We start from the raw sequence: 26,713 nt of genomic DNA, 5'->3' as shown, positions 1-26,713 counted from the left end.
GAATCTTCAAGTGGATATATGGAGTTCCTTGAGGCCTACGCCGGAAAAGGAAATATCTTCCCGTAGAAACTAGGCAAAAGCATTCTCAGAAAGTTCCCTGTGCTTTGTGCATTCAACTCACAGAGTTCAACCTTCCTTTTGATAGAGCAGGTTTGAAACACTCTTTTTGTAGAATCTGCACGTGGATATTTGGAACGCTTTGAGGCCTATGCTTCAAAAGGAAATATCCTGGCATAGAAACTGGACGGAAGCATTCTCAGAAACCTCTTTGCGATGAGGGCCTTCAAGTCACAGAGTGAAACCTTCCTTTTGAGAGGCCAGCTTTGAAACACTGCTTCTGTAGAATCCGCAAGTGGATGCTTGGAGCTCTTTGAGGCTTAGGCTGGAAAAGGTAATATCTTCATATACAAACTAGACAGAAGCGTTCTCAGAAACTTCTTTCTCATGTGGGGATGGAACTCACGGAGTTGAACATTCCTTTTCACAGAGCAGTTCTGCAACCGTCTTTTGGTGGAAACTGCAAGTGGATGTTTGGTGCGATTGCGTCATCCAGTGGAAAAGGAAATACATTCAGACGAAAACTAGATAGAACCATTCCCAGAAACTTCTTGAGATGAGTGCATTCTACTCACAGAGTTGTACCTTCCTTTTGATAGAATAGTTTTGAAACACACTTTTTGTGCAAACTGCAAGTGGATAGTTGGAGCGCTTTGAGGCGTATGCTGCAAAACGAAATATCTTTACATAAAAACTAGACAGAAGCATTCTCAGAAACTTCTTTGTGATGTGCGCATTCAACTCACAGAGTTGAAGCTTCCTTTTCATATAGCACTTTTGAAACGCTCTGTTAGTAGAATCTGCAAGGGAATATTTGGAGTGCTACGAGGCCAACACTGGAAAAGGAAATACCTTCACATGCAAACCAGACGGAAGCATTCTCAGAAACTACCCTGTGGTTTATGCATCCAACTCACTGAGAGGAATCTTCCCTTTGAGAGCGCAGTTTGGAAACACTCTTTTTGAAGAATTTGCTAGGGGATGTTTGGAGCGATTTCAGGACTAGGCTGGAAAAGGAAATATCTTCACTTAAACACTAGACAGAAGCATTGTCAGAAACTTCGGTGTGATGAGTGCATTCAACTCACAGACCTGAACCTTCCTTTTGATAGAGCAGTTTTGAAACGCTCTTTTAGTAGCATCTGAAAGTGGATATTTGGAGCGCTTTGAGGCCAAGGCTGGAAAACGAAATATCATCACATAAAAACTAGACAGAAGCATTCTCAGAAACTTCTTTGTGATGAGTGGATTCAACTCACAGACTTGCACGTTCCTTTGCATAGGATAGTTTTGAAACACTCCTTTTGTAGAATCTGCGAGTGTTTATTTCGAACGCTTTGAGGCCTATGCTGGAAAAGGAAATATCTTCACCTAAAAACTAGACAGAAGCATTGTCAGAAACATCTTTGTGATGACTGCATTCAACTCACAGAGGTGAACCTACCTATTGATAGAGAAGTTTTGAAACACCCTTTTTGTAGAATCTGCAAGTGAATATTTGGAGCGATATGAGGCCTCTGCTGGGAAATGAAATATCTTCCCCTAAAAGCTAGACAGAAGCATACTCAGAAACGACTTGGCAATGTGTGCATCCAACTCACAGAGTTGAACCTTCCTTTCCCTAGAGCAGTTTTGAAACACTCTTTTAGTAGAATCTGAAAGTGGATATTTGGAGCGCTTTGAGGCCAGTGCTGGGAAACGAAATGTCATCACGGCAAAACTAGACAGAAGCGTTCTGCGAAAGTTCTTTGTGATGAGTGCATTCAACTCAGGGACTCGAATGTTCCTTTTGATAGAACAGTTTTGAAACACTCCTTTTGTAGAATCTGCAAGTGTTTATTTGGAGCGCTTTCTGGCCTATGCTGGAAAAGGAAATATCTTCCCCTAAAAAGTAGATAGAAGCATTCTCAGAAACTTCTTGGTGATGTGTACATTGAACTCACAGTGTTGAACCTTTCTTTGGATAGAGAAGTTTTGAAACACTCTTTTAGTAGAATCTGAAAGTGGATATTTGGAGCGTTTTGAGGCCAGTGCTGGGCAACGAAATATCATCACAGAAAAACTAGACAGAAGAGTTCTGCGAAAGTTCTTTGTGATGAGTGCATTCAACTCAGAGACTCGAACGTTCCTTTTGATAGAACAGTTTTGAAAGACTCCTTTTGTAGAATCTGCAAGTGTTTATTTGGAGCGCTTTGAGGCCTCTGCTGGAAAAGGAAATATCTTCCCCTAAAAAGTAGATAGAAGCATTCTCAGAAACTTCTTGGTGATGTGTACATTGAACTCACAGTGTTGAACCTTTCTTTGGATAGAGAAGTTTTGAAACACTCTTTTAGCAGAATCTTCAAGTGGATATATGGAGTTCCTTGAGGCCTACGCCGGAAAAGGAAATATCTTCCCGTAGAAACTAGGCAAAAGCATTCTCAGAAAGTTCCCTGTGCTTTGTGCATTCAACTCACAGAGTTCAACCTTCCTTTTGATAGAGCAGTTTTGAAACACTCTTTTTGTAGAATCTGCACGTGGATATTTGGAACGCTTTGAGGCCTATGTTTCAAAAGGAAATATCCTGGCATAGAAACGGGACGGAAGCATTCTCAGAAACCTCTTTGCGATGAGGGCCTTCAAGTCACAGAGTGAAACCTTCCTTTTGAGAGGCCAGCTTTGAAACACTGCTTCTGTAGAATCCGCAAGTGGATGCTTGGAGCTCTTTGAGGCTTAGGCTGGAAAAGGTAATATCTTCATATACAAACTAGACAGAAGCGTTCTCAGAAACTTCTTTCTCATGTGGGGATGGAACTCACAGAGTTGAACATTCCTTTTCACAGAGCAGTTCTGCAACCCTCTTTTGGTGGAAACTGCAAGTGGATGTTTGGTGCGATTGCGTCATCCAGTGGAAAAGGAAATACATTCAGACGAAAACTAGATAGAACCATTCCCAGAAACTTCTTGAGATGAGTGCATTCTACTCACAGAGTTGTACCTTCCTTTTGATAGAATAGTTTTGAAACACACTTTTTGTGCAAACCGCAAGTGGATAGTTGGAGCGCTTTGAGGCGTATGCTGCAAAACGAAATATCTTCACATAAAAACTAGACAGAAGCATTCTCAGAAACTTCTTTGTGATGTGCGCATTCAACTCACAGAGTTGAAGCTTCCTTTTCATATAGCACTTTTGAAACGCTCTGTTAGTAGAATCTGCAAGGGAATATTTGGAGTGCTACGAGGCCAACACTGGAAAAGGAAATACCTTCACATGCAAACCAGACGGAAGCATTCTCAGAAACTACCCTGTGGTTTATGCATCCAACTCACTGAGAGGAATCTTCCCTTTGAGAGCGCAGTTTGGAAACACTCTTTTTGCAGAATTTGCTAGGGGATGTTTGGAGCGATTTCAGGACTAGGCTGGAAAAGGAAATATCTTCACTTAAACACTAGACAGAAGCATTGTCAGAAACTTCGGTGTGATGAGTGCATTCAACTCACAGACCTGAACCTTCCTTTTGATAGAGCAGTTTTGAAACGCTCTTTTAGTAGCATCTGAAAGTGGATATTTGGAGCGCTTTGAGGCCAAGGCTGGAAAACGAAATATCATCACATAAAAACTAGACAGAAGCATTCTCAGAAACTTCTTTGGGATGAGTGGATTCAACTCACAGACTTGCACGTTCCTTTGCATAGGATAGTTTTGAAACACTCCTTTTGTAGAATCTGCGAGTGTTTATTTCGAACGCTTTGAGGCCTATGCTGGAAAAGGAAATATCTTCACCTAAAAACTAGACAGAAGGATTGTCAGAAACATCTTTGTGATGACTGCATTCAACTCACAGAGTTGAACCTACCTATTGATAGAGAAGTTTTGAAACACCCTTTTTGTAGAATCTGCAAGTGAATATTTGGAGCGATATGAGGCCTCTGCTGGGAAATGAAATATCTTCCCCTAAAAGCTAGACAGAAGCATACTCAGAAACGACTTGGCAATGTGTGCATCCAACTCACAGAGTTGAACCTTCCTTTCCCTAGAGCAGTTTTGAAACACTCTTTTAGTAGAATCTGAAAGTGGATATTTGGAGCGCTTTGAGGCCAGTGCTGGGAAACGAAATGTCATCACGGCAAAACTAGACAGAAGCGTTCTGCGAAAGTTCTTTGTGATGAGTGCATTCAACTCAGGGACTCGAACGTTCCTTTTGATAGAACAGTTTTGAAACACTCCTTTTGTAGAATCTGCAAGTGTTTATTTGGAGCGCTTTCAGGCCTATGCTGGAAAAGGAAATATCTTCCCCTAAAAAGTAGATAGAAGCATTCTCAGAAACTTCTTGGTGATGTGTACATTGAACTCACAGTGTTGAACCTTTCTTTGGATAGAGAAGTTTTGAAACACTCTTTTAGCAGAATCTTCAAGTGGATATATGGAGTTCCTTGAGGCCTACGCCGGAAAAGGAAATATCTTCCTGTAGAAACTAGGCAAAAGCATTCTCAGAAAGTTCCCTGTGCTTTGTGCATTCAACTCACAGAGTTCAACCTTCCTTTTGATAGAGCAGTTTTGAAACACTCTTTTTGTAGAATCTGCACGTGGATATTTGGAACGCTTTGAGGCCTATGCTTCAAAAGGAAATATCCTGGCATAGAAACGGGACGGAAGCATTCTCAGAAACTTCTTTGCGATGAGGGCCTTCAAGTCATAGAGTGAAACCTTCCTTTTGATAGGCCAGCTTTGAAACACTGCTTCTGTAGAATCCGCAAGTGGATGCTTGGAGCTCTTTGAGGCTTAGGCTGGAAAAGGTAATATCTTCATATACAAACTAGACAGAAGCATTCTCAGAAACTTCTTTGTCATGTGGGGATGGAACTCACAGAGTGGAACATTCCTTTTCGCAGAGAAGTTCTGCAACCCTCTTTTGGTGGAAACTGCACGTGGATGTTTGGTGCGATTGCGTCATCCAGTGGAAAAGGAAATACATTCAGACGAAAACTAGATAGAACCATTCCCAGAAACTTCTTGAGATGAGTGCATTCTACTCACAGAGTTGTACCTTCCTTTTGATAGAATAGTTTTGAAACACACTTTTTGTGCAAACCGCAAGTGGATAGTTGGAGCGCTTTGAGGCGTATGCTGCAAAACGAAATATCTTCACATAAAAACTAGACAGAAGCATTCTCAGAAACTTCTTTGTGATGTGCGCATTCAACTCACAGAGTTGAAGCTTCCTTTTCATATAGCACTTTTGAAACGCTCTGTTAGTAGAATCTGCAAGGGAATATTTGGAGTGCTACGAGGCCAACACTGGAAAAGGAAATACCTTCACATGCAAACCAGACGGAAGCATTCTCAGAAACTACCCTGTGCTTTATGCATCCAACTCACTGAGAGGAATCTTCCCTTTGAGAGCGCAGTTTGGAAACACTCTTTTTGCAGAATTTGCTAGGGGATGTTTGGAGCGATTTCAGGACTAGGCTGGAAAAGGAAATATCTTCACTTAAACACTAGACAGAAGCATTGTCAGAAACTTCGGTGTGATGAGTGCATTCAACTCACAGACCTGAACCTTCCTTTTGATAGAGCAGTTTTGAAACGCTCTTTTAGTAGCATCTGAAAGTGGATATTTGGAGCGCTTTGAGGCCAAGGCTGGAAAACGAAATATCATCACATAAAAACTAGACAGAAGCATTCTCAGAAACTTCTTTGTGATGAGTGGATTCAACTCACAGACTTGCACGTTCCTTTGCATAGGATAGTTTTGAAACACTCCTTTTGTAGAATCTGCGAGTGTTTATTTCGAACGCTTTGAGGCCTATGCTGGAAAAGGAAATATCTTCACCTAAAAACTAGACAGAAGCATTGTCAGAAACATCTTTGTGATGACTGCATTCAACTCACAGAGTTGAACCTACCTATTGATAGAGAAGTTTTGAAACACCCTTTTTGTAGAATCTGCAAGTGAATATTTGGAGCGATATGAGGCCTCTGCTGGGAAATGAAATATCTTCCCCTAAAAGCTAGACAGAAGCATACTCAGAAACGACTTGGCAATGTGTGCATCCAACTCACAGAGTTGAACCTTCCTTTCCCTAAAGCAGTTTTGAAACACTCTTTTAGTAGAATCTGAAAGTGGATATTTGGAGCGTTTTGAGGCCAGTGCTGGGCAACGAAATATCATCACAGAAAAACTAGACAGAAGAGTTCTGCGAAAGTTCTTTGTGATGAGTGCATTCAACTCAGAGACTCGAAAGTTCCTTTTGATAGAACAGTTTTGAAACACTCCTTTTGTAGAATCTGCAAGTGTTTATTTGGAGCGCTTTGAGGCCTATGCTGGAAAAGGAAATATCTTCCCCTAAAAAGTAGATAGAAGCATTCTCAGAAACTTCTTGGTGATGTGTACATTGAACTCACAGTGTTGAACCTTTCTTTGGATAGAGAAGTTTTGAAACACTCTTTTAGCAGAATCTTCAAGTGGATATATGGAGTTCCTTGAGGCCTACGCCGGAAAAGGAAATATCTTCCCGTAGAAACTAGGCAAAAGCATTCTCAGAAAGTTCCCTGTGCTTTGTGCATTCAACTCACAGAGTTCAACCTTCCTTTTGATAGAGCAGGTTTGAAACACTCTTTTTGTAGAATCTGCACGTGGATATTTGGAACGCTTTGAGGCCTATGCTTCAAAAGGAAATATCCTGGCATAGAAACTGGACGGAAGCATTCTCAGAAACCTCTTTGCGATGAGGGCCTTCAAGTCACAGAGTGAAACCTTCCTTTTGAGAGGCCAGCTTTGAAACACTGCTTCTGTAGAATCCGCAAGTGGATGCTTGGAGCTCTTTGAGGCTTAGGCTGGAAAAGGTAATATCTTCATATACAAACTAGACAGAAGCGTTCTCAGAAACTTCTTTCTCATGTGGGGATGGAACTCACAGAGTTGAACATTCCTTTTCACAGAGCAGTTCTGCAACCGTCTTTTGGTGGAAACTGCAAGTGGATGTTTGGTGCGATTGCGTCATCCAGTGGAAAAGGAAATACATTCAGACGAAAACTAGATAGAACCATTCCCAGAAACTTCTTGAGATGAGTGCATTCTACTCACAGAGTTGTACCTTCCTTTTGATAGAATAGTTTTGAAACACACTTTTTGTGCAAACTGCAAGTGGATAGTTGGAGCGCTTTGAGGCGTATGCTGCAAAACGAAATATCTTTACATAAAAACTAGACAGAAGCATTCTCAGAAACTTCTTTGTGATGTGCGCATTCAACTCACAGAGTTGAAGCTTCCTTTTCATATAGCACTTTTGAAACGCTCTGTTAGTAGAATCTGCAAGGGAATATTTGGAGTGCTACGAGGCCAACACTGGAAAAGGAAATACCTTCACATGCAAACCAGACGGAAGCATTCTCAGAAACTACCCTGTGGTTTATGCATCCAACTCACTGAGAGGAATCTTCCCTTTGAGAGCGCAGTTTGGAAACACTCTTTTTGAAGAATTTGCTAGGGGATGTTTGGAGCGATTTCAGGACTAGGCTGGAAAAGGAAATATCTTCACTTAAACACTAGACAGAAGCATTGTCAGAAACTTCGGTGTGATGAGTGCATTCAACTCACAGACCTGAACCTTCCTTTTGATAGAGCAGTTTTGAAACGCTCTTTTAGTAGCATCTGAAAGTGGATATTTGGAGCGCTTTGAGGCCAAGGCTGGAAAACGAAATATCATCACATAAAAACTAGACAGAAGCATTCTCAGAAACTTCTTTGTGATGAGTGGATTCAACTCACAGACTTGCACGTTCCTTTGCATAGGATAGTTTTGAAACACTCCTTTTGTAGAATCTGCGAGTGTTTATTTCGAACGCTTTGAGGCCTATGCTGGAAAAGGAAATATCTTCACCTAAAAACTAGACAGAAGCATTGTCAGAAACATCTTTGTGATGACTGCATTCAACTCACAGAGTTGAACCTACCTATTGATAGAGAAGTTTTGAAACACCCTTTTTGTAGAATCTGCAAGTGAATATTTGGAGCGATATGAGGCCTCTGCTGGGAAATGAAATATCTTCCCCTAAAAGCTAGACAGAAGCATACTCAGAAACGACTTGGCAATGTGTGCATCCAACTCACAGAGTTGAACCTTCCTTTCCCTAGAGCAGTTTTGAAACACTCTTTTAGTAGAATCTGAAAGTGGATATTTGGAGCGCTTTGAGGCCAGTGCTGGGAAACGAAATGTCATCACGGCAAAACTAGACAGAAGCGTTCTGCGAAAGTTCTTTGTGATGAGTGCATTCAACTCAGGGACTCGAATGTTCCTTTTGATAGAACAGTTTTGAAACACTCCTTTTGTAGAATCTGCAAGTGTTTATTTGGAGCGCTTTCTGGCCTATGCTGGAAAAGGAAATATCTTCCCCTAAAAAGTAGATAGAAGCATTCTCAGAAACTTCTTGGTGATGTGTACATTGAACTCACAGTGTTGAACCTTTCTTTGGATAGAGAAGTTTTGAAACACTCTTTTAGTAGAATCTGAAAGTGGATATTTGGAGCGTTTTGAGGCCAGTGCTGGGCAACGAAATATCATCACAGAAAAACTAGACAGAAGAGTTCTGCGAAAGTTCTTTGTGATGAGTGCATTCAACTCAGAGACTCGAACGTTCCTTTTGATAGAACAGTTTTGAAAGACTCCTTTTGTAGAATCTGCAAGTGTTTATTTGGAGCGCTTTGAGGCCTCTGCTGGAAAAGGAAATATCTTCCCCTAAAAAGTAGATAGAAGCATTCTCAGAAACTTCTTGGTGATGTGTACATTGAACTCACAGTGTTGAACCTTTCTTTGGATAGAGAAGTTTTGAAACACTCTTTTAGCAGAATCTTCAAGTGGATATATGGAGTTCCTTGAGGCCTACGCCGGAAAAGGAAATATCTTCCCGTAGAAACTAGGCAAAAGCATTCTCAGAAAGTTCCCTGTGCTTTCTGCATTCAACTCACAGAGTTCAACCTTCCTTTTGATAGAGCAGGTTTGAAACACTCTTTTTGTAGAATCTGCACGTGGATATTTGGAACGCTTTGAGGCCTATGCTTCAAAAGGAAATATCCTGGCATAGAAACTGGACGGAAGCATTCTCAGAAACCTCTTTGCGATGAGGGCCTTCAAGTCACAGAGTGAAACCTTCCTTTTGAGAGGCCAGCTTTGAAACACTGCTTCTGTAGAATCCGCAAGTGGATGCTTGGAGCTCTTTGAGGCTTAGGCTGGAAAAGGTAATATCTTCATATACAAACTAGACAGAAGCGTTCTCAGAAACTTCTTTCTCATGTGGGGATGGAACTCACAGAGTTGAACATTCCTTTTCACAGAGCAGTTCTGCAACCGTCTTTTGGTGGAAACTGCAAGTGGATGTTTGGTGCGATTGCGTCATCCAGTGGAAAAGGAAATACATTCAGACGAAAACTAGATAGAACCATTCCCAGAAACTTCTTGAGATGAGTGCATTCTACTCACAGAGTTGTACCTTCCTTTTGATAGAATAGTTTTGAAACACACTTTTTGTGCAAACTGCAAGTGGATAGTTGGAGCGCTTTGAGGCGTATGCTGCAAAACGAAATATCTTTACATAAAAACTAGACAGAAGCATTCTCAGAAACTTCTTTGTGATGTGCGCATTCAACTCACAGAGTTGAAGCTTCCTTTTCATATAGCACTTTTGAAACGCTCTGTTAGTAGAATCTGCAAGGGAATATTTGGAGTGCTACGAGGCCAACACTGGAAAAGGAAATACCTTCACATGCAAACCAGACGGAAGCATTCTCAGAAACTACCCTGTGGTTTATGCATCCAACTCACTGAGAGGAATCTTCCCTTTGAGAGCGCAGTTTGGAAACACTCTTTTTGAAGAATTTGCTAGGGGATGTTTGGAGCGATTTCAGGACTAGGCTGGAAAAGGAAATATCTTCACTTAAACACTAGACAGAAGCATTGTCAGAAACTTCGGTGTGATGAGTGCATTCAACTCACAGACCTGAACCTTCCTTTTGATAGAGCAGTTTTGAAACGCTCTTTTAGTAGCATCTGAAAGTGGATATTTGGAGCGCTTTGAGGCCAAGGCTGGAAAACGAAATATCATCACATAAAAACTAGACAGAAGCATTCTCAGAAACTTCTTTGTGATGAGTGGATTCAACTCACAGACTTGCACGTTCCTTTGCATAGGATAGTTTTGAAACACTCCTTTTGTAGAATCTGCGAGTGTTTATTTCGAACGCTTTGAGGCCTATGCTGGAAAAGGAAATATCTTCACCTAAAAACTAGACAGAAGCATTGTCAGAAACATCTTTGTGATGACTGCATTCAACTCACAGAGTTGAACCTACCTATTGATAGAGAAGTTTTGAAACACCCTTTTTGTAGAATCTGCAAGTGAATATTTGGAGCGATATGAGGCCTCTGCTGGGAAATGAAATATCTTCCCCTAAAAGCTAGACAGAAGCATACTCAGAAACGACTTGGCAATGTGTGCATCCAACTCACAGAGTTGAACCTTCCTTTCCCTAGAGCAGTTTTGAAACACTCTTTTAGTAGAATCTGAAAGTGGATATTTGGAGCGCTTTGAGGCCAGTGCTGGGAAACGAAATGTCATCACGGCAAAACTAGACAGAAGCGTTCTGCGAAAGTTCTTTGTGATGAGTGCATTCAACTCAGGGACTCGAATGTTCCTTTTGATAGAACAGTTTTGAAACACTCCTTTTGTAGAATCTGCAAGTGTTTATTTGGAGCGCTTTCTGGCCTATGCTGGAAAAGGAAATATCTTCCCCTAAAAAGTAGATAGAAGCATTCTCAGAAACTTCTTGGTGATGTGTACATTGAACTCACAGTGTTGAACCTTTCTTTGGATAGAGAAGTTTTGAAACACTCTTTTAGTAGAATCTGAAAGTGGATATTTGGAGCGTTTTGAGGCCAGTGCTGGGCAACGAAATATCATCACAGAAAAACTAGACAGAAGAGTTCTGCGAAAGTTCTTTGTGATGAGTGCATTCAACTCAGAGACTCGAACGTTCCTTTTGATAGAACAGTTTTGAAAGACTCCTTTTGTAGAATCTGCAAGTGTTTATTTGGAGCGCTTTGAGGCCTCTGCTGGAAAAGGAAATATCTTCCCCTAAAAAGTAGATAGAAGCATTCTCAGAAACTTCTTGGTGATGTGTACATTGAACTCACAGTGTTGAACCTTTCTTTGGATAGAGAAGTTTTGAAACACTCTTTTAGCAGAATCTTCAAGTGGATATATGGAGTTCCTTGAGGCCTACGCCGGAAAAGGAAATATCTTCCCGTAGAAACTAGGCAAAAGCATTCTCAGAAAGTTCCCTGTGCTTTGTGCATTCAACTCACAGAGTTCAACCTTCCTTTTGATAGAGCAGTTTTGAAACACTCTTTTTGTAGAATCTGCACGTGGATATTTGGAACGCTTTGAGGCCTATGTTTCAAAAGGAAATATCCTGGCATAGAAACGGGACGGAAGCATTCTCAGAAACCTCTTTGCGATGAGGGCCTTCAAGTCACAGAGTGAAACCTTCCTTTTGAGAGGCCAGCTTTGAAACACTGCTTCTGTAGAATCCGCAAGTGGATGCTTGGAGCTCTTTGAGGCTTAGGCTGGAAAAGGTAATATCTTCATATACAAACTAGACAGAAGCGTTCTCAGAAACTTCTTTCTCATGTGGGGATGGAACTCACAGAGTTGAACATTCCTTTTCACAGAGCAGTTCTGCAACCCTCTTTTGGTGGAAACTGCAAGTGGATGTTTGGTGCGATTGCGTCATCCAGTGGAAAAGGAAATACATTCAGACGAAAACTAGATAGAACCATTCCCAGAAACTTCTTGAGATGAGTGCATTCTACTCACAGAGTTGTACCTTCCTTTTGATAGAATAGTTTTGAAACACACTTTTTGTGCAAACCGCAAGTGGATAGTTGGAGCGCTTTGAGGCGTATGCTGCAAAACGAAATATCTTCACATAAAAACTAGACAGAAGCATTCTCAGAAACTTCTTTGTGATGTGCGCATTCAACTCACAGAGTTGAAGCTTCCTTTTCATATAGCACTTTTGAAACGCTCTGTTAGTAGAATCTGCAAGGGAATATTTGGAGTGCTACGAGGCCAACACTGGAAAAGGAAATACCTTCACATGCAAACCAGACGGAAGCATTCTCAGAAACTACCCTGTGGTTTATGCATCCAACTCACTGAGAGGAATCTTCCCTTTGAGAGCGCAGTTTGGAAACACTCTTTTTGAAGAATTTGCTAGGGGATGTTTGGAGCGATTTCAGGACTAGGCTGGAAAAGGAAATATCTTCACTTAAACACTAGACAGAAGCATTGTCAGAAACTTCGGTGTGATGAGTGCATTCAACTCACAGACCTGAACCTTCCTTTTGATAGAGCAGTTTTGAAACGCTCTTTTAGTAGCATCTGAAAGTGGATATTTGGAGCGCTTTGAGGCCAAGGCTGGAAAACGAAATATCATCACATAAAAACTAGACAGAAGCATTCTCAGAAACTTCTTTGTGATGAGTGGATTCAACTCACAGACTTGCACGTTCCTTTGCATAGGATAGTTTTGAAACACTCCTTTTGTAGAATCTGCGAGTGTTTATTTCGAACGCTTTGAGGCCTATGCTGGAAAAGGAAATATCTTCACCTAAAAACTAGACAGAAGCATTGTCAGAAACATCTTTGTGATGACTGCATTCAACTCACAGAGTTGAACCTACCTATTGATAGAGAAGTTTTGAAACACCCTTTTTGTAGAATCTGCAAGTGAATATTTGGAGCGATATGAGGCCTCTGCTGGGAAATGAAATATCTTCCCCTAAAAGCTAGACAGAAGCATACTCAGAAACGATCTTGGCAATGTGTGCATCCAACTCACAGAGTTGAACCTTCCTTTCCCTAGAGCAGTTTTGAAACACTCTTTTAGTAGAATCTGAAAGTGGATATTTGGAGCGCTTTGAGGCCAGTGCTGGGAAACGAAATATCATCACAGAAAAACTAGACAGAAGCGTTCTGCGAAAGTTCTTTGTGATGAGTGCATTCAACTCAGAAACTCGAACGTTCCTTTTGATAGAACAGTTTTGAAACACTCGTTTTGTAGAATCTGCAAGTGTTTATTTGGAGCGCTTTCAGGCCTATGCTGGAAAAGGAAATATCTTCCCCTAAAAAGTAGATAGAAGCATTCTCAGAAACTTCTTGGTGATGTGTACATTGAACTCACAGTGTTGAACCTTTCTTTGGATAGAGAAGTTTTGAAACACTCTTTTAGCAGAATCTTCAAGTGGATATATGGAGTTCCTTGAGGCCTACGCCGGAAAAGGAAATATCTTCCCGTAGAAACTAGGCAAAAGCATTCTCAGAAAGTTCCCTGTGCTTTGTGCATTCAACTCACAGAGTTCAACCTTCCTTTTGATAGAGCAGTTTTGAAACGCTCTTTTTGTAGAATCTGCACGTGGATATTTGGAACGCTTTGAGGCCTATGCTTCAAAAGGAAATATCCTGGCATAGAAACGGGACGGAAACATTCTCAGAAACTTCTTTGCGATGTGGGCCTTCAAGTCACAGAGTGAAACCTTCCTTTTGATAGGCCAGCTTTGAAACACTGCTTCTGTAGAATCCGCAAGTGGATGCTTGGAGCTCTTTGTGGCTTAGGCTGGAAAAGGTAATATCTTCATATACAAACTAGACAGAAGCATTCTCAGAAACTTCTTTCTCATATGGGGATGGAACTCACAGAGTTGAACATTCCTTTTCACAGAGCAGTTCTGCAACCCTCTTTTGGTGGAAACTGCAAGTGGATGTTTGGTGCGATTGCGTCATCCAGTGGAAAAGGAAATACATTCAGACGAAAACTAGATAGAACCATTCTCAGAAACTTCTTGAGATGAGTGCATTCTACTCACAGAGTTGTACCTTCCTTTTGATAGAATAGTTTTGAAACACACTTTTTGTGCAAACCGCAAGTGGATAGTTGGAGCGCTTTGAGGCGTATGCTGCAAAACGAAATATCTTCACATAAAAACTAGACAGAAGCATTCTCAGAAACTTCTTTGTGATGTGCGCATTCAACTCACAGAGTTGAAGCTTCCTTTTCATATAGCACTTTTGAAACGCTCTGTTAGTAGAATCTGCAAGGGAATATTTGGAGTGCTACGAGGCCAACACTGGAAAAGGAAATACCTTCACATACAAACCAGATGGAAGCATTCTCAGAAACTACCCTGTGCTTTATGCATTCAACTCACTGAGAGGAATCTTCCCTTTGAGAGCGCAGTTTGGAAACACTCTTTTTGCAGAATTTGCTAGGGGATGTTTGGAGCGATTTCAGGACTAGGCTGGAAAAGGAAATATCTTCACTTAAACACTAGACAGAAGCATTGTCAGAAACTTCGGTGTGATGAGTGCATTCAACTCACAGACCTGAACCTTCCTCTTGATAGAGCAGTTTTGAAACGCTCTTTTAGTAGCATCTGAAAGGGGATATTTGGAGCGCTTTGAGGCCAAGGCTGGAAAACGAAATATCATCACATAAAAACTAGACAGAAGCATTCTCAGAAACTTCTTTGTGATGAGTGGATTCAACTCACAGACTTGCACGTTCCTTTGGATAGGATAGTTTTGAAACACTCCTTTTGTAGAATCTGCGAGTGTTTATTTCGAACGCTTTGAGGCCCATGCTGGAAAAGGAAATATCTTCACCTAAAAACTAGACAGAAGCATTGTCAGAAACATCTTTGTGATGACTGCATTCAACTCACAGAGTTGAACCTACCTATTGATAGAGAAGTTTTGAAACACCCTTTTTGTAGAATCTGCAAGTGAATATTTGGAGCGATATGAGGCCTCTGCTGGGAAATGAAATACCTTCCCCTAAAAGCTAGACAGAAGCATACTCAGAAACGACTTGGCAATGTGTGCATCCAACTCACAGAGTTGAACCTTCCTTTCCCTAGAGCAGTTTTGAAACACTCTTTTAGTAGAATCTGAAAGTGGATATTTGGAGCGCTTTGAGGCCAGTGCTGGGAAACGAAATATCATCACAGAAAAACTAGACAGAAGCGTTCTGCGAAAGTTCTTTGTGATGAGTGCATTCAACTCAGAGACTCGAACGTTCCTTTTGATAGAACAGTTTTGAAACACTCCTTTTGTAGAATCTGCAAGTGTTTATTTGGAGCGCTTTCAGCCCTATGCTGGAAAAGGAAATATCTTCCCCTGAAAAGTAGATAGAAGCATTCTCAGAAACTTCTAGGTGATGTGTACATTGAACTCACAGTGTTGAACCTTTCTTTGGAGAGAGAAGTTTTGAAACACTCTTTTAGCAGAATCTTCAAGTGGATATATGGAGTTCCTTGAGGCCTACGCCGGAAAAGGAAATATCTTCCCGTAGAAACTAGGCAAAAGCATTCTCAGAAAGTTCCCTGTGCTTTGTGCATTCAACTCACAGAGTTCAACCTTCCTTTTGATAGAGCAGTTTTGAAACACTCTTTTTGTAGAATCTGCACGTGGATATTTGGAACGCTTTGAGGCCTATGCTTCAAAAGGAAATATCCTGGCATAGAAACGGGACGGAAGCATTCTCAGAAACTTCTTTGCGATGAGGGCCTTCAAGTCACAGAGTGAAACCTTCCTGTTGATAGGTCAGCTTTGAAACACTGCTTCTGTAGAATCCGCAAGTGGATGCTTGGAGCTCTTTGAGGCTTAGGCTGGAAAAGGTAATATCTTCATATACAAACTAGACAGAAGCATTCTCAGAAACTTCTTTCTCATGTGGGGATGGAACTCACAGAGTTGAACATTCCTTTTCACAGAGCAGTTCTGCAACCCTCTTTTGGTGGAAACTGCAAGTGGATGTTTGGTGCGATTGCGTCATCCAGTGGAAAAGGAAATACATTCAGACGAAAACTAGATAGAACCATTCTCAGAAACTTCTTGAGATGAGTGCATTCTACTCACAGAGTTGTACCTTCCTTTTGATAGAATAGTTTTGAAACACACTTTTTGTGCAAACCGCAAGTGGATAGTTGGAGCGCTTTGAGGCGTATGCTGCAAAACGAAATATCTTCACATAAAAACTAGACAGAAGCATTCTCAGAAACTTCTTTGTGATGTGCGCATTCAACTCACAGAGTTGAAGCTTCCTTTTCATATAGCACTTTTGAAACGCTCTGTTAGTAGAATCTGCAAGGGAATATTTGGAGTGCTACGAGGCCAACACTGGAAAAGGAAATACCTTCACATGCAAACCAGACGGAAGCATTCTCAGAAACTAAACTGTGCTTTATGCATTCAACTCACTGAGAGGAATCTTCCCTTTGAGAGCGCAGTTTGGAAACACTCTTTTTGCAGAATTTGCTAGGGGATGTTTGGAGCGATTTCAGGACTAGGCTGGAAAAGGAAGTATCTTCACTTAAACACTAGACAGAAGCATTGTCAGAAACTTCGGTGTGATGAGTGAATTCAACTCACAGACCTGAACCTTCCTTTTGATAGAGCAGTTTTGAAACGCTCTTTTAGTAGCATCTGAAAGTAGATATTTGGAGCGCTTTGAGGCCAAGGCTGGAAAACGAAATATCATCACATAAAAACTAGACAGAAGCATTCTCAGAAACTTCTTTGTGATGAGTGGATTCAACTCACAGACTTGCACGTTCCTTTGGATAGGATAGTTTTGAAACACTCCTTTTGTAGAATCTGCGAGTGTTTATTTCGAACGCTTTGAGGCCTATGCTGGAAAAGGAAATATCTTCACCTAAAAGCTAGACAGAAGCATTGTCAGAAACATCTTTGTGAGGACTGCATTCAACTCACAGAGTTGAACCTACCTATTGATAGAGAAGTTTTGAAACACCCTTTTTGTAGAATCTGCAAGTGAATATTTGGAGCGATATGAGGCCTCTGCTGGGAAATGAAATATCTTCCCCTAAAAGCTAGACAGAAGCATACTCAGAAACGATCTTGGCAATGTGTGCATCCAACTCACAGAGTTGAACCTTCCTTTCCCTAGAGCAGTTTTGAAACACTCTTTTAGTAGAATCTGAAAGTGGATATTTGGAGCGCTTTGAGGCCAGTGCTGGGAAACGAAATATCATCACAGAAAAACTAGACAGAAGCGTTCTGCGAAAGTTCTTTGTGATGAGTGCATTCAACTCAGAAACTCGAACGTTCCTTTTGATAGAACAGTTTTGAAACACTCCTTTTGTAGAATCTGCAAGTGTTTATTTGGAGCGCTTTCAGGCCTATGCTGGAAAAGGAAATATCTTCCCCTAAAAAGTAGATAGAAGCATTCTCAGAAACTTCTTGGTGATGTGTACATTGAACTCACAGTGTTGAACCTTTCTTTGGATAGAGAAGTTTTGAAACACTCTTTTAGCAGAATCTTCAAGTGGATATATGGAGTTCCTTGAGGCCTACGCCGGAAAAGGAAATATCTTCCCGTAGAAACTAGGCAAAAGCATTCTCAGAAAGTTCCCTGTGCTTTGTGCATTCAACTCACAGAGTTCAACCTTCCTTTTGATAGAGCAGTTTTGAAACGCTCTTTTTGTAGAATCTGCACGTGGATATTTGGAACGCTTTGAGGCCTATGCTTCAAAAGGAAATATCCTGGCATAGAAACGGGACGGAAACATTCTCAGAAACTTCTTTGCGATGTGGGCCTTCAAGTCACAGAGTGAAACCTTCCTTTTGATAGGCCAGCTTTGAAACACTGCTTCTGTAGAATCCGCAAGTGGATGCTTGGAGCTCTTTGTGGCTTAGGCTGGAAAAGGTAATATCTTCATATACAAACTAGACAGAAGCATTCTCAGAAACTTCTTTCTCATATGGGGATGGAACTCACAGAGTTGAACATTCCTTTTCACAGAGCAGTTCTGCAACCCTCTTTTGGTGGAAACTGCAAGTGGATGTTTGGTGCGATTGCGTCATCCAGTGGAAAAGGAAATACATTCAGACGAAAACTAGATAGAACCATTCTCAGAAACTTCTTGAGATTAGTGCATTCTACTCACAGAGTTGTACCTTCCTTTTGATAGAATAGTTTTGAAACACACTTTTTGTGCAAACCGCAAGTGGATAGTTGGAGCGCTTTGAGGCGTATGCTGCAAAACGAAATATCTTCACATAAAAACTAGACAGAAGCATTCTCAGAAACTTCTTTGTGATGTGCGCATTCAACTCACAGAGTTGAAGCTTCCTTTTCATATAGCACTTTTGAAACGCTCTGTTAGTAGAATCTGCAAGGGAATATTTGGAGTGCTACGAGGCCAACACTGGAAAAGGAAATACCTTCACATACAAACCAGATGGAAGCATTCTCAGAAACTACCCTGTGCTTTATGCATTCAACTCACTGAGAGGAATCTTCCCTTTGAGAGCGCAGTTTGGAAACACTCTTTTTGCAGAATTTGCTAGGGGATGTTTGGAGCGATTTCAGGACTAGGCTGGAAAAGGAAATATCTTCACTTAAACACTAGACAGAAGCATTGTCAGAAACTTCGGTGTGATGAGTGCATTCAACTCACAGACCTGAACCGTCCTCTTGATAGAGCAGTTTTGAAACGCTCTTTTAGTAGCATCTGAAAGTGGATATTTGGAGCGCTTTGAGGCCAAGGCTGGAAAACGAAATATCATCACATAAAAACTAGACAGAAGCATTCTCAGAAACTTCTTTGGGATGAGTGGATTCAACTCACAGACTTGCACGTTCCTTTGCATAGGATAGTTTTGAAACACTCCTTTTGTAGAATCTGCGAGTGTTTATTTCGAACGCTTTGAGGCCTATGCTGGAAAAGGAAATATCTTCACCTAAAAACTAGACAGAAGGATTGTCAGAAACATCTTTGTGATGACTGCATTCAACTCACAGAGTTGAACCTACCTATTGATAGAGAAGTTTTGAAACACCCTTTTTGTAGAATCTGCAAGTGAATATTTGGAGCGATATGAGGCCTCTGCTGGGAAATGAAATATCTTCCCCTAAAAGCTAGACAGAAGCATACTCAGAAACGACTTGGCAATGTGTGCATCCAACTCACAGAGTTGAACCTTCCTTTCCCTAGAGCAGTTTTGAAACACTCTTTTAGTAGAATCTGAAAGTGGATATTTGGAGCGCTTTGAGGCCAGTGCTGGGAAACGAAATGTCATCACGGCAAAACTAGACAGAAGCGTTCTGCGAAAGTTCTTTGTGATGAGTGCATTCAACTCAGGGACTCGAACGTTCCTTTTGATAGAACAGTTTTGAAACACTCCTTTTGTAGAATCTGCAAGTGTTTATTTGGAGCGCTTTCAGGCCTATGCTGGAAAAGGAAATATCTTCCCCTAAAAAGTAGATAGAAGCATTCTCAGAAACTTCTTGGTGATGTGTACATTGAACTCACAGTGTTGAACCTTTCTTTGGATAGAGAAGTTTTGAAACACTCTTTTAGCAGAATCTTCAAGTGGATATATGGAGTTCCTTGAGGCCTACGCCGGAAAAGGAAATATCTTCCTGTAGAAACTAGGCAAAAGCATTCTCAGAAAGTTCCCTGTGCTTTGTGCATTCAACTCACAGAGTTCAACCTTCCTTTTGATAGAGCAGCTTTGAAACACTCTTTTTGTAGAATCTGCACGTGGATATTTGGAACGCTTTGAGGCCTATGCTTCAAAAGGAAATATCCTGGCATAGAAACGGGACGGAAGCATTCTCAGAAACTTCTTTGCGATGAGGGCCTTCAAGTCATAGAGTGAAACCTTCCTTTTGATAGGCCAGCTTTGAAACACTGCTTCTGTAGAATCCGCAAGTGGATGCTTGGAGCTCTTTGAGGCTTAGGCTGGAAAAGGTAATATCTTCATATACAAACTAGACAGAAGCATTCTCAGAAACTTCTTTGTCATGTGGGGATGGAACTCACAGAGTGGAACATTCCTTTTCGCAGAGAAGTTCTGCAACCCTCTTTTGGTGGAAACTGCACGTGGATGTTTGGTGCGATTGCGTCATCCAGTGGAAAAGGAAATACATTCAGACGAAAACTAGATAGAACCATTCCCAGAAACTTCTTGAGATGAGTGCATTCTACTCACAGAGTTGTACCTTCCTTTTGATAGAATAGTTTTGAAACACACTTTTTGTGCAAACCGCAAGTGGATAGTTGGAGCGCTTTGAGGCGTATGCTGCAAAACGAAATATCTTCACATAAAAACTAGACAGAAGCATTCTCAGAAACTTCTTTGTGATGTGCGCATTCAACTCACAGAGTTGAAGCTTCCTTTTCATATAGCACTTTTGAAACGCTCTGTTAGTAGAATCTGCAAGGGAATATTTGGAGTGCTACGAGGCCAACACTGGAAAAGGAAATACCTTCACATGCAAACCAGACGGAAGCATTCTCAGAAACTACCCTGTGCTTTATGCATCCAACTCACTGAGAGGAATCTTCCCTTTGAGAGCGCAGTTTGGAAACACTCTTTTTGCAGAATTTGCTAGGGGATGTTTGGAGCGATTTCAGGACTAGGCTGGAAAAGGAAATATCTTCACTTAAACACTAGACAGAAGCATTGTCAGAAACTTCGGTGTGATGAGTGCATTCAACTCACAGACCTGAACCTTCCTTTTGATAGAGCAGTTTTGAAACGCTCTTTTAGTAGCATCTGAAAGTGGATATTTGGAGCGCTTTGAGGCCAAGGCTGGAAAACGAAATATCATCACATAAAAACTAGACAGAAGCATTCTCAGAAACTTCTTTGTGATGAGTGGATTCAACTCACAGACTTGCACGTTCCTTTGCATAGGATAGTTTTGAAACACTCCTTTTGTAGAATCTGCGAGTGTTTATTTCGAACGCTTTGAGGCCTATGCTGGAAAAGGAAATATCTTCACCTAAAAACTAGACAGAAGCATTGTCAGAAACATCTTTGTGATGACTGCATTCAACTCACAGAGTTGAACCTACCTATTGATAGAGAAGTTTTGAAACACCCTTTTTGTAGAATCTGCAAGTGAATATTTGGAGCGATATGAGGCCTCTGCTGGGAAATGAAATATCTTCCCCTAAAAGCTAGACAGAAGCATACTCAGAAACGACTTGGCAATGTGTGCATCCAACTCACAGAGTTGAACCTTCCTTTCCCTAAAGCAGTTTTGAAACACTCTTTTAGTAGAATCTGAAAGTGGATATTTGGAGCGTTTTGAGGCCAGTGCTGGGCAACGAAATATCATCACAGAAAAACTAGACAGAAGAGTTCTGCGAAAGTTCTTTGTGATGAGTGCATTCAACTCAGAGACTCGAAAGTTCCTTTTGATAGAACAGTTTTGAAACACTCCTTTTGTAGAATCTGCAAGTGTTTATTTGGAGCGCTTTGAGGCCTATGCTGGAAAAGGAAATATCTTCCCCTAAAAAGTAGATAGAAGCATTCTCAGAAACTTCTTGGTGATGTGTACATTGAACTCACAGTGTTGAACCTTTCTTTGGATAGAGAAGTTTTGAAACACTCTTTTAGCAGAATCTTCAAGTGGATATATGGAGTTCCTTGAGGCCTACGCCGGAAAAGGAAATATCTTCCCGTAGAAACTAGGCAAAAGCATTCTCAGAAAGTTCCCTGTGCTTTGTGCATTCAACTCACAGAGTTCAACCTTCCTTTTGATAGAGCAGGTTTGAAACACTCTTTTTGTAGAATCTGCACGTGGATATTTGGAACGCTTTGAGGCCTATGCTTCAAAAGGAAATATCCTGGCATAGAAACTGGACGGAAGCATTCTCAGAAACCTCTTTGCGATGAGGGCCTTCAAGTCACAGAGTGAAACCTTCCTTTTGAGAGGCCAGCTTTGAAACACTGCTTCTGTAGAATCCGCAAGTGGATGCTTGGAGCTCTTTGAGGCTTAGGCTGGAAAAGGTAATATCTTCATATACAAACTAGACAGAAGCGTTCTCAGAAACTTCTTTCTCATGTGGGGATGGAACTCACAGAGTTGAACATTCCTTTTCACAGAGCAGTTCTGCAACCGTCTTTTGGTGGAAACTGCAAGTGGATGTTTGGTGCGATTGCGTCATCCAGTGGAAAAGGAAATACATTCAGACGAAAACTAGATAGAACCATTCCCAGAAACTTCTTGAGATGAGTGCATTCTACTCACAGAGTTGTACCTTCCTTTTGATAGAATAGTTTTGAAACACACTTTTTGTGCAAACTGCAAGTGGATAGTTGGAGCGCTTTGAGGCGTATGCTGCAAAACGAAATATCTTTACATAAAAACTAGACAGAAGCATTCTCAGAAACTTCTTTGTGATGTGCGCATTCAACTCACAGAGTTGAAGCTTCCTTTTCATATAGCACTTTTGAAACGCTCTGTTAGTAGAATCTGCAAGGGAATATTTGGAGTGCTACGAGGCCAACACTGGAAAAGGAAATACCTTCACATGCAAACCAGACGGAAGCATTCTCAGAAACTACCCTGTGGTTTATGCATCCAACTCACTGAGAGGAATCTTCCCTTTGAGAGCGCAGTTTGGAAACACTCTTTTTGAAGAATTTGCTAGGGGATGTTTGGAGCGATTTCAGGACTAGGCTGGAAAAGGAAATATCTTCACTTAAACACTAGACAGAAGCATTGTCAGAAACTTCGGTGTGATGAGTGCATTCAACTCACAGACCTGAACCTTCCTTTTGATAGAGCAGTTTTGAAACGCTCTTTTAGTAGCATCTGAAAGTGGATATTTGGAGCGCTTTGAGGCCAAGGCTGGAAAACGAAATATCATCACATAAAAACTAGACAGAAGCATTCTCAGAAACTTCTTTGTGATGAGTGGATTCAACTCACAGACTTGCACGTTCCTTTGCATAGGATAGTTTTGAAACACTCCTTTTGTAGAATCTGCGAGTGTTTATTTCGAACGCTTTGAGGCCTATGCTGGAAAAGGAAATATCTTCACCTAAAAACTAGACAGAAGCATTGTCAGAAACATCTTTGTGATGACTGCATTCAACTCACAGAGTTGAACCTACCTATTGATAGAGAAGTTTTGAAACACCCTTTTTGTAGAATCTGCAAGTGAATATTTGGAGCGATATGAGGCCTCTGCTGGGAAATGAAATATCTTCCCCTAAAAGCTAGACAGAAGCATACTCAGAAACGACTTGGCAATGTGTGCATCCAACTCACAGAGTTGAACCTTCCTTTCCCTAGAGCAGTTTTGAAACACTCTTTTAGTAGAATCTGAAAGTGGATATTTGGAGCGCTTTGAGGCCAGTGCTGGGAAACGAAATGTCATCACGGCAAAACTAGACAGAAGCGTTCTGCGAAAGTTCTTTGTGATGAGTGCATTCAACTCAGGGACTCGAATGTTCCTTTTGATAGAACAGTTTTGAAACACTCCTTTTGTAGAATCTGCAAGTGTTTATTTGGAGCGCTTTCTGGCCTATGCTGGAAAAGGAAATATCTTCCCCTAAAAAGTAGATAGAAGCATTCTCAGAAACTTCTTGGTGATGTGTACATTGAACTCACAGTGTTGAACCTTTCTTTGGATAGAGAAGTTTTGAAACACTCTTTTAGTAGAATCTGAAAGTGGATATTTGGAGCGTTTTGAGGCCAGTGCTGGGCAACGAAATATCATCACAGAAAAACTAGACAGAAGAGTTCTGCGAAAGTTCTTTGTGATGAGTGCATTCAACTCAGAGACTCGAACGTTCCTTTTGATAGAACAGTTTTGAAAGACTCCTTTTGTAGAATCTGCAAGTGTTTATTTGGAGCGCTTTGAGGCCTCTGCTGGAAAAGGAAATATCTTCCCCTAAAAAGTAGATAGAAGCATTCTCAGAAACTTCTTGGTGATGTGTACATTGAACTCACAGTGTTGAACCTTTCTTTGGATAGAGAAGTTTTGAAACACTCTTTTAGCAGAATCTTCAAGTGGATATATGGAGTTCCTTGAGGCCTACGCCGGAAAAGGAAATATCTTCCCGTAGAAACTAGGCAAAAGCATTCTCAGAAAGTTCCCTGTGCTTTGTGCATTCAACTCACAGAGTTCAACCTTCCTTTTGATAGAGCAGTTTTGAAACACTCTTTTTGTAGAATCTGCACGTGGATATTTGGAACGCTTTGAGGCCTATGTTTCAAAAGGAAATATCCTGGCATAGAAACGGGACGGAAGCATTCTCAGAAACCTCTTTGCGATGAGGGCCTTCAAGTCACAGAGTGAAACCTTCCTTTTGAGAGGCCAGCTTTGAAACACTGCTTCTGTAGAATCCGCAAGTGGATGCTTGGAGCTCTTTGAGGCTTAGGCTGGAAAAGGTAATATCTTCATATACAAACTAGACAGAAGCGTTCTCAGAAACTTCTTTCTCATGTGGGGATGGAACTCACAGAGTTGAACATTCCTTTTCACAGAGCAGTTCTGCAACCCTCTTTTGGTGGAAACTGCAAGTGGATGTTTGGTGCGATTGCGTCATCCAGTGGAAAAGGAAATACATTCAGACGAAAACTAGATAGAACCATTCCCAGAAACTTCTTGAGATGAGTGCATTCTACTCACAGAGTTGTACCTTCCTTTTGATAGAATAGTTTTGAAACACACTTTTTGTGCAAACCGCAAGTGGATAGTTGGAGCGCTTTGAGGCGTATGCTGCAAAACGAAATATCTTCACATAAAAACTAGACAGAAGCATTCTCAGAAACTTCTTTGTGATGTGCGCATTCAACTCACAGAGTTGAAGCTTCCTTTTCATATAGCACTTTTGAAACGCTCTGTTAGTAGAATCTGCAAGGGAATATTTGGAGTGCTACGAGGCCAACACTGGAAAAGGAAATACCTTCACATGCAAACCAGACGGAAGCATTCTCAGAAACTACCCTGTGGTTTATGCATCCAACTCACTGAGAGGAATCTTCCCTTTGAGAGCGCAGTTTGGAAACACTCTTTTTGCAGAATTTGCTAGGGGATGTTTGGAGCGATTTCAGGACTAGGCTGGAAAAGGAAATATCTTCACTTAAACACTAGACAGAAGCATTGTCAGAAACTTCGGTGTGATGAGTGCATTCAACTCACAGACCTGAACCTTCCTTTTGATAGAGCAGTTTTGAAACGCTCTTTTAGTAGCATCTGAAAGTGGATATTTGGAGCGCTTTGAGGCCAAGGCTGGAAAACGAAATATCATCACATAAAAACTAGACAGAAGCATTCTCAGAAACTTCTTTGGGATGAGTGGATTCAACTCACAGACTTGCACGTTCCTTTGCATAGGATAGTTTTGAAACACTCCTTTTGTAGAATCTGCGAGTGTTTATTTCGAACGCTTTGAGGCCTATGCTGGAAAAGGAAATATCTTCACCTAAAAACTAGACAGAAGGATTGTCAGAAACATCTTTGTGATGACTGCATTCAACTCACAGAGTTGAACCTACCTATTGATAGAGAAGTTTTGAAACACCCTTTTTGTAGAATCTGCAAGTGAATATTTGGAGCGATATGAGGCCTCTGCTGGGAAATGAAATATCTTCCCCTAAAAGCTAGACAGAAGCATACTCAGAAACGACTTGGCAATGTGTGCATCCAACTCACAGAGTTGAACCTTCCTTTCCCTAGAGCAGTTTTGAAACACTCTTTTAGTAGAATCTGAAAGTGGATATTTGGAGCGCTTTGAGGCCAGTGCTGGGAAACGAAATGTCATCACGGCAAAACTAGACAGAAGCGTTCTGCGAAAGTTCTTTGTGATGAGTGCATTCAACTCAGGGACTCGAACGTTCCTTTTGATAGAACAGTTTTGAAACACTCCTTTTGTAGAATCTGCAAGTGTTTATTTGGAGCGCTTTCAGGCCTATGCTGGAAAAGGAAATATCTTCCCCTAAAAAGTAGATAGAAGCATTCTCAGAAACTTCTTGGTGATGTGTACATTGAACTCACAGTGTTGAACCTTTCTTTGGATAGAGAAGTTTTGAAACACTCTTTTAGCAGAATCTTCAAGTGGATATATGGAGTTCCTTGAGGCCTACGCCGGAAAAGGAAATATCTTCCTGTAGAAACTAGGCAAAAGCATTCTCAGAAAGTTCCCTGTGCTTTGTGCATTCAACTCACAGAGTTCAACCTTCCTTTTGATAGAGCAGTTTTGAAACACTCTTTTTGTAGAATCTGCACGTGGATATTTGGAACGCTTTGAGGCCTATGCTTCAAAAGGAAATATCCTGGCATAGAAACGGGACGGAAGCATTCTCAGAAACTTCTTTGCGATGAGGGCCTTCAAGTCATAGAGTGAAACCTTCCTTTTGATAGGCCAGCTTTGAAACACTGCTTCTGTAGAATCCGCAAGTGGATGCTTGGAGCTCTTTGAGGCTTAGGCTGGAAAAGGTAATATCTTCATATACAAACTAGACAGAAGCATTCTCAGAAACTTCTTTGTCATGTGGGGATGGAACTCACAGAGTGGAACATTCCTTTTCGCAGAGAAGTTCTGCAACCCTCTTTTGGTGGAAACTGCACGTGGATGTTTGGTGCGATTGCGTCATCCAGTGGAAAAGGAAATACATTCAGACGAAAACTAGATAGAACCATTCCCAGAAACTTCTTGAGATGAGTGCATTCTACTCACAGAGTTGTACCTTCCTTTTGATAGAATAGTTTTGAAACACACTTTTTGTGCAAACCGCAAGTGGATAGTTGGAGCGCTTTGAGGCGTATGCTGCAAAACGAAATATCTTCA

This window comes from Pongo pygmaeus, chromosome 3, assembly GCF_028885625.2.
Source record: "Pongo pygmaeus isolate AG05252 chromosome 3, NHGRI_mPonPyg2-v2.0_pri, whole genome shotgun sequence".
NCBI classification, from domain to species: Eukaryota; Metazoa; Chordata; class Mammalia; order Primates; family Hominidae; genus Pongo; species Pongo pygmaeus.
The sequence above is the reverse complement of the archived record's forward strand: the minus strand, read 5'-3'. Positions refer to the sequence as shown.